The following is a 9,023-nucleotide window of genomic DNA, read 5'->3' as shown; positions in this document are numbered from 1 at the left end:
AAGCCCCCCAGGGAGGGAGCATTACAGTAAATAATGTTAGTGCATTTGTTTAATCCCTGGGGATTGTGGAACGTAGGATTAAAGTGGGCTAAGGGGATTTCCCCATTGACAGCTGCTCCTCTGTGCACAAACACACACACAATTTTTTTATATGTAACTTGTTCAGCCCCAAAGAATTTAAACTGCATATGGCACTGTGCATAACATGACCGTTGTTTCCACATCTGGTTACACATATCTGTCTCCCCCAGTAATTGTCTTTAATAGACACAATTGGGGATGAGGTAGTTGTACTAAGAGGAGACATAGCTCTGTGTTTGGACAGGAAACCATTATTTCTGAGCTTAATCATAGCTCGTTAGTCCTGTGATTTTCTCCTCTCCCCCGTATACACACAAGCACACATGCTTCAAATATGAAGGCCCCATTTGTGGTGGGGCATTCATCTTGTATTTACAATTTGCCAGAGGTTCTTTGGATGGGCAGAGCCTTGGCCAGTGAGCAGAGAACCAGACCATGTCTGAGTGGTGACTGGAGGCTGGAGCTCATTGGCGTTACGTGAGTGCTCAGAGCTGAACACCGGGTTGCAGTGAAGATCTCAGAAGGACTGCAGTTTCTATAAATCCTTAATGGACTTGGCTGCTCCGTGTTCCTGCAGAGGTACACGGGGTCAGGCCAGCTCCTTGCAGTACATCATATTTGCAAATTTCAGAATTTTTAATCATAAACTTCCTATTCCTATTGTTCTGATAAAAAAGATCTGACTCTGGGTCTCCAGCATGGTTTCACATTTTCAGGTGAAGACCAGCAAATTTCATCCTGTGCCAGCAGTGGAGTTTCAATTATTTCTCTCACTACATTGTCTTCAAGTTTAACTTCTTTGACAATCCAGTCTCTTTGCCAACAAGGTCTGATGCTGAAATACCAAGCTGTTGGCTACAAGCCACGCTTGCTTATATGCTGCTTAGTACCACATGCTGGAAAGTTAACAAATCAATGGATCTACTTGCAGAGAAAGGTATTAGATAAGCATAGGCAGGATCAAGAAAGAAAAACTCAGATTAATGCATGCATTCAACTAGACCAAACTGTGTCCACAGGGTCTAAGTGTGTCCCAGTCAGCAACAGGCAGTCCAGTCTCCCACCCACAGAAGCTCCCTCCTGACTTCGGAGGTATCACACCAGTCTTCCACTTTGTGAAGGCTTTGTGGAGACCTATAAAGAAGCTACTACATCTGGTTTGTGGCTCTTGTAAAAATGTTTTCTTTTTTCCAAACAGGGCTATTTTCAGAAGTGATAGAATCCATTGTTCCGTAGTTATTGTTCTGGGCTATTGTTGGTCTAATGTTATTAATATATTAGCCCTTTGGCTGCCAAACGGCTTGAAACAAACTGCTTATGTTTATTTTTAGAATTGTGAAAGTTGTGATGCTTTACAACTTGATATGCTTGTGATTACATCTGAACTGAATGCAGAGCTAATCCTTTTCCCAGCTCCCATCCAGACAGGGGCTGTAGTCATGCATTCCCAGCACACGGGTTCTGCACACCATGGAGAGCAGCCAGCAGGTATTTGTGAGAGGAGATGAAGTCCAAAGACCTGACCTTCTCAGGTATGGAAGTACCTCCTGCCAAGGAAAGACTTGCCTGAAATGTGCCTTATCCAGTTATCACCAAAGGACTGCCAGTGCCATCAGTGGAAGTGGGAGTGGGCTGCCAGCAGCTGAGCACACCTCGTGGGATTGGGCTCCCTGCATAAGAGCTCCCGCTGGGCAAAAATGTTGTGTGAAAGTCTTGCCCTGCTCTCATGGAAATTAAGAGGCGCTTCACATCAGTACCAGTGGGGGCAAGATGAAGACAAGAGGCAACATGTATGAGGCTGCTGAAAATAGCAAATTAAACAGTTGGTCAGGACATCAGCTAAGCAGTATGCCATCAGCTTAATTAGGAAGAAACTTCTCCATTCTCTGGCTCGTACTCTTCCTTCCATACACGTAGGTACATTATTTGCTGTGAATTTGTTGTGCTGAGCATTGGTCTGTGGTGTTATGAGCAGCTCTTTGATACAGCCAAAGAGCAAGAACAGTATTTGAAAAAAAAAAAAAAAAAAGAATGAGAATAAGAGGTTGGTGGATGTAACTTGCAGTCTCTGTAAGAGTAACAGTCTCTTAATTTCTAAAAGCTGTTGAGGCCTTTTGTTGTTCAACCCGAGTGATTTCTACAGCAGCCATGCCCTTCACCAGAGAAAAGGTTGGTGTCTTTTACACAGTTTTGGAAGTCTTCATTTCTACCAGTACTCACTGGGCATCATCACTGCAGAACAAATTATTGGGTGTCACCATTCCAGATGGTCAAGAAATTCTTCATTTCTGTACCTTCCACCAGTACGTCTTATTTCCAAAATGCTCATACAACTTCTTCCCTCTTTCAAACCTTTTTGCCCGTGGTCCATGACTCATTTTGCATTCTACTATTGGTTTTAAACAACATGTTCCTTGGCTCTAAATATTCATCAGGCTTCCAGCCAAGGAACACGTTTTTCTGTGTAGAGGATGGCTTCGCAGTGTTGATGGAGAGCAGTTACATGACAGATCAGTTCAAATTCTCTCTGTCACGTTCTATCCACGCAAGCCGGGTAGAGTCACTTGCCACATCCATAATGATGCTGGTACCATAAAGCTCTGAGCACGCAAAGGCTTCTAGTGCAACCTGCATACCCGTGGCTGTCTTATGTGGCTTCTGTATAGACACAGGAAAAAAATCCAGTGTAGAGAGCAGCGATGTGCATTTGTGTCCTGCTGAACCCAAATATCTAAAAGATGAGTCCTCTGGATGCTGGCTTTGATTTTTGTTAGCTTTAGCTCTTGAAGCCCGTTTTGGAGCTTCTTGCTTAGTTGAGGTTTTCCTACCAGGTACAGAAGACACGACGGAGACCTTCCCATGTGTTGGTAATCCTGTCCCATCATGTAAGCTCATTCTAGTCTGCATCTCTTGTGGGCCTGCTGCTCACGTCACTGGAGCTGTGTTCCTGCTGTGATGTTCAGTGAATATCAGCTTGATTGCTGACATCTCGCAGGAACAGTGAGTGATCTCCTCTCTCTTTGTAGGACAAAACCTTGCAAGCCATTCCTTATGTTTCTGGTGGCTTCAACATGCTGCTGGACTGGTCACTGCTTTGCTATCACATGGGACTAAGCTGTCCAGGTCATGCAAAGAACTGAAGCTCTCTGTGGTGTGTGTGTGTTTTGCCCCTTTTTCCACAGTTTGGCATTCAGAGCATCTGTAGCAAAGGTTAAAGAAGGGAGGTGCAGTAACTGTCCAGCCCCCTATAACCTGTGGGCAGTGCCCACACATGCTGGGTTGGTATCCAAAGCGTATAAAAGTTTCATTCCAAAAAGTCCAGAAAGCTGAAAAACATGTGGCAGGTGTGGATGTGCAGAGGAATAATGCAAGACTGAAAAGCAGGAAGAAAGAAAATTCCCTTTTTCATGGCATTTCAGCTGTCCCTTCTGACTTGACCTCACGGTACTGAGGGCCTTGTGGTATTTTCTTAACACACTTTTTTAACTGTGTGTGCAAATGAGTGCATCTTTACAAAACCATTATAGATTGTATACATTGTATAGCTGTACTTTGTGCCCAGGTTTTCTCAGTCATACAGATATGTTCACCCAGCCTTACTGGATATGTAAATGAAAAGACGCCGGACACGCAGGAGGGTAGAGCATGTCCTCTGACATCCCTGCGACAGAGAGAAGGTATCTACATGGCTACTTCGAGGCATGCAGGAGGAGGCTGGACATACAGGGACACGTACAGGGAGATGTACAGGGCGATGCTGGCTATGAGCAGACAGGGCACTTGCGGGGCGTGCGGAGGGGGTGCCGCCACAGGGTGATCTGCGGGGTGAGCCCCAAGGCTTGCCGTGCGGCCGCGGGTCTTCCAGCGTTCGTACCGGCGCCGGGGAGGGGAAGCTCCGGCAGCCCCGCAGCGCAGCCCGGCAGCCCGGGCTTCCTCGGCGTGGCCTGCGCGGCCGGCCAGCCCCGCCGGGCCCGCTCCGCCGTGCACACCCCCCCGCCCCCCCGCCCCGGCCCGGCGCGGTCCCGGCGCGGCCCCGGCCCCGCGCCAGCCGCGGCCGGCGGGCAGCGGCCGCCAGGGGGCGCCCTCCGCCCTCGGTGGGCCGCGGGGCGCGCAGGTCGGCGCGGCGGGGCTGCCCCGGCGGAGGCGCCGGCGGGAGGAGCGCGGCGAAGGGCGGGAGGCGAGCGGCTGCGCGGCGGCGGGCACCGGGCGGCGGGAGCCGCGGCGCCCGTTTCCTGCCTTGTGCGGGGCCGGGTGGGCCAGCGGAGCGTCGGGGAGGGCGGGGGGTGGGGAGGGCAGCCTGGGAGAGCCTCCAAATCTGCCGAGCTGGGTTGCAGCGGGAGCTGCCCGGCGCAGGGGTGGGGACTGGCCGCTTCCTTAAACGGCGCGGGAGCGGCGGGGAGCGGCGGAGCGGGCCCGCACCGCCCCGATGCGCCGGGCCGCGCCGACCCTCCCGGGACGCGGCCGCAACACGTGGAGCAAACTTTCGAGGGATGTGTGTCTGCCGCCGGACAGAAACTCCGCCGCATCGGGATTGCGCCTTAATGTTGCACGGAGCAGCTCGCCTCTGTCTGGTTTGATGGGTTTTGGCTTTTTTTTTTTTTTTTTTAAATTGCTGCTTTTGGGTGCTTTGGGGTTTTTTTCTCTTTCCCCTGCTTATCTTCTGCTGCTTGTTGGGTCGGGACTTTTTAAGCTCGCTGGAGCAAACGCAGCGTTTGAAAAGCCGAGAGAAGTGTTGCAATGTCCCTTGTGGCAACGAATTTTTTTTTTTTTTTTTTTAATTTTGCCTTTTGCAAGGGCAAAGAGGAAGGGTGGAAAAAATCCCAACGTGATCAACACCAGTTTAAATACCCATCTCGGAGCAACTGGGCTGCGGGAGGCAGGAGAGGGGGACCGCGGTCGCCCGCTGCTTCTCCCCACTTGGTTGTAGTTCAGCCCGAATCCTTCCTGTGCGTATCCCGCGGACCTGCGGGTCTGGAGAGGGGAGGCGGCCGCAGGGTTCCCTCCCCCGCCCCGAGCCCCTTTCCCGTGCTCCCTCCTCACTCAGAGCAGGTAACGGAGGGGCTCGGGCTTTTTCGGCCGTTAGAACCGTACGGGGTGTTTTCGCTTCCCCCCTCCCCGCGTATGAAGTTCCCGCGGGAGCGGGATCGGGCTCGGCGGTGCCGAGTCACGATGCGCGTCGGGGCCCGGCCCGGGGGCTGCGGGCCCGGCCCGAGGTGCGGGGCTGGCTCCGGGGCGTCCGCGGCTCCGGGACCCGGGGCCGGCCGCCTCCCCTCGCCTCACCCCGCCGCGGCCCGGGCCGGCTCGCAAGTTCGGGGAGGGGGGCGGCGCGGATCGCTGCCTCCCCCGGCCGGGGGCGGTGGCTGGCGCCGAGGGGGTGGCCCCGCTCCGGCGGGGTCCCCGGTGGCCCCGGGGCGGGGGCCGAGGGCTCTGCGCTGGCGGTGGGCACCGGCCAGAGAGAGGAGTTCAATTAAAAAACAGTAATAAGAAATCGCAGCCTGCGCCTGATGGGCGAGTTGAGGGCTGGGTCTTTGCGGGCGAGATGAGAGGTTTGTGTCTTCAACTGGCCTACAAAGTCCCAGTTCTCGGCTCCCAGGACCTGCCGGGCTCGCAGAGGGCGAAGACGGAGCGCGGCGGCCGCCGCCGCTGCCCGGGGCCGCTCCCGCCGGGACGCGGGGGCCCGGCCCGGCGGGGCACCGGCGGGCGTCGCTCGGGCGGCCCTCGCCGCCGCGCCCGGGACCGCCGCTTTCCCGGCGCTGGGGCCGGCGGGTGCCCCCGGCTCGCCGCGGGCGGGCCGTGGGGAGAGGACGGAGCTGGTTCTCCGCGAACCGTAAGTGCATTTTGTTTTCTTCCACCTCTGAAAGGGCCTTAAACGTGCGCGTCTTACCGGTGCTGGCGGCCATCCCCGCCGCTTCCCTGCGGCCCCCGACGTGCCCGGCCGCGGCCGGCTCCGGGCTCGCAGGACGCTGTGCCCGGGCCCTGCCTTAGCAGGGAGCGAGCGCCCGGGTTTCGCTCCTGCAAGGCCATGTGCATCCTTCTCACCGCTTTCACTTTCAGAAAACACATCTGTTTTCTCCCCCCCCCCCCCTTTTTTTTTTAAATAAATCTAGACACATACATACCAAGTGGCCTGGCTCCCGGTAATTCTCTTCTTATTCACCGAAGTGCTTCTACCCCCCCACCCTTCCGATGTTGCTTATTACTTGTCTTTGATTTTGATCTGGCACACTGGACTTTTGGAGACACGGGTTTGCACTCCTTCTTTGGGCACAGTATATATGCAACTCTGTGTGTGTATATTACTCTTTGCTTATATAGCATCGTATTTATAACTTTTGTGCCCTTCTCTGTTATGTTACATTACATTTTAAAAGTTCTTAGATTAGAATTATTTTGAGGGTCCTCATAATTTTTTTGATTTATGTAGAGATGTTTTTACTTCAGTCTTGTAAAGTCAATGATATTGGTCTAGAATAAGGAAAAAGGCCAAGCGGCAACAGTATTCTCATGGCTAAGGTCTTTAAAAGCAAATGGAAAATTAAAATCTTCCTGTGTGTTTTTTTGAGCCACTTAGAATTCAGTTTTCTCTCTGATGTAGCATTGCAGGAGTCTACATTCTGCATGTGTGTACACAGACATTTACACACTCCACACAACTTTTACGCTCAGATCCTATGAGATTTTTGCAAACAAACCCTGTTTTCAGTGCTACGTTCTGTAGCATTTGCCCATAAAAATAACAATATTTACTTAGTGTTTCACAATTAGGAAAAAATTGCAAATGGTACTGGAGACCTCTGCATACCTTTTTGTTCTTCATCCCTCTATATCCAAACACTTGTGCGCAGCATACTAAAATGTGTATTAATAGCTATTCCTCTGACATGCGTCGGTGCATACAGACCTTGATATATCAGAATTATTTCCTGTGTGCGGTCCCTCAGTTGCCTGATTGACTCTGGGGACAGCAGGCGCAGTCAGGTCTGCCTTGGGCCTGTTCTCTATTTGAACCTACTCATAAGTACTGGTTGGGAGCTTTCTTTGAAACCAAAATTTAAAGGAAATTTTTTTGCACCTTTCTTTTCCCCATATGCCGATTTTTTCAAAGAACTCTGTCTAGGGGCCACAAAAAGGAAAAGTACGTGAAAGTATGGAGTAAAGGCAAAAATACTGTTACCCTTTTAGGAGAGAACACTGTTAGAGACCGTTCTGCTGGCCTATTTGCAGCCCTCTTCTCCCTGCAGATCTGTAGCTCTTAACGAAATTAATCTGCAGTGAAATCACAGAAATCTGATTCTAATCATCTGCCCTGGAACAAGACGGAGCTACAAGAAGACGAGCATAGTGTAAAAATACTTTAAGCACGCGGAGCCATATCATTAACATTAAAACCTGATGGTGTGAAAGGGGGGAACGGGGAGTAGATTTCTGTGCCTCTTTAGCATGCTCCTTCCAACTTCTTGTACAACTTCTTAGGTACCACTGGCAAGCAGCGATTTTTGTTGAGGTTGTTTGTGTTGCTGTTCAGGCTCTTGGACTAGCTGGTAGGCTAAACTGAAGTTTGCCCTTTCATAGGAGATTTTCTTAATTGTGGTTTGCTTTGTAAAGCTGGGTAAACTGCTGGGTTTAGCTTTTGTCAGGTTTAACATAATCTGGAAATTTTTTTTCCAGCAATAATTGGTTTCTTCCTGCCTTTAAGTAACTGGCAAGTTTTGTCGCCCCAAAACCTATTTTGGAGCACTACATAGCATAATTTGAATTACTGTCTTTTGATTTGAGTGCATCGTTCAAGATTCAGTTGAAGCCTGGCTTCTGTAGGGAGTGCTCAGCATTTTATGGTCATCAGGACTTGTTAAATGTGTACATTTGAGCTTCCAACTCCCTAGTCACTTTTAGAAATCTTTTTTGTTTTTCCTTAATGGCATTTGCCAAGGTGAAAGGACACATTTTTTCAAGCAACATTCATCTGTTTGAACTAGTGTGGATATAATTGTTTGTAGCTGCTAGAACTCTGTTGTCAGACTTGCTGATACTAGGAATGTATTTTTTCCTCCATTCATCTGCATTATTAGCGATTATTTAGATCATAGCAGCACACGCTGCATTGACAGGCACTTTCCAACTTCTGTTTGTGCCCCAAAGAACATACAGCGCAATGCAGATGTATTTCTCAGCATCTGTTTTACACTGTTGAGTTTAAACATTCTCTCTGAATTAAAGTTCAGGCTGGAAGGGAACATTCCCTCATGCCCCAAATGACTTTTTGTGGGTCAAATTACAAAGTAAAAATATTTTATTTTTAAATAATATTGCTCTGAAGGCTGGGTTGGGGGTAGGCCACGGTTTAGCACTTTCCAAATGCTAAAGAAGATGGTTCCAGCTTCTGCTGCAAGTTGTGGACAAGCTCTTAATTTACTGTTTTAGCTCTGAAGGTTTCATAATGTCTTTTGCTCTCTGGGATGCAGACTCAATTATTTCCCCCCTCCCCGGTTAATAATGGGGCTTTGTTTTATTTTCATTTCTAAACTTTATGCCTCTCTTGCTAATCTTTCTGTGTGTACAAATATGCTTTCTTAGTCAGACTTGGCAATACTTAGGCCACACTAAACTAGTTCTGGGCAGTACAGCAAGGCTCTCTATTTATCAGGGCCTTTCCGGGGAAGTTTATTACACTGTAAGAGTGACATTTTCAGCCTTCTGAAAGAGTTGGTAAATATTTGGCAGGTTCTACTCCTTCAACAAAAAAAGGGCCATATTTTATCTGTGATAAGGCCTGAAAGAAAACTATCTAGGCATTAAGGGCTTGAGTTATTGGGCAGAAGGGTGGGGTTCGTGCAGGATATTCTTTGAATTGCATTGAGTGAAGTCAAATGTTTGCCTGCAATTTAGGAACCGCTGTTCCTCTATGTTTGCAAATAGAGACCTTCAAGCCAGGGTTGTATTTT

Source organism: Gymnogyps californianus, chromosome 19 (genome assembly GCF_018139145.2).
Source record: "Gymnogyps californianus isolate 813 chromosome 19, ASM1813914v2, whole genome shotgun sequence".
In the NCBI taxonomy this organism is placed as follows: Eukaryota; Metazoa; Chordata; class Aves; order Accipitriformes; family Cathartidae; genus Gymnogyps; species Gymnogyps californianus.
This window is presented reverse-complemented; position numbering follows the sequence as displayed.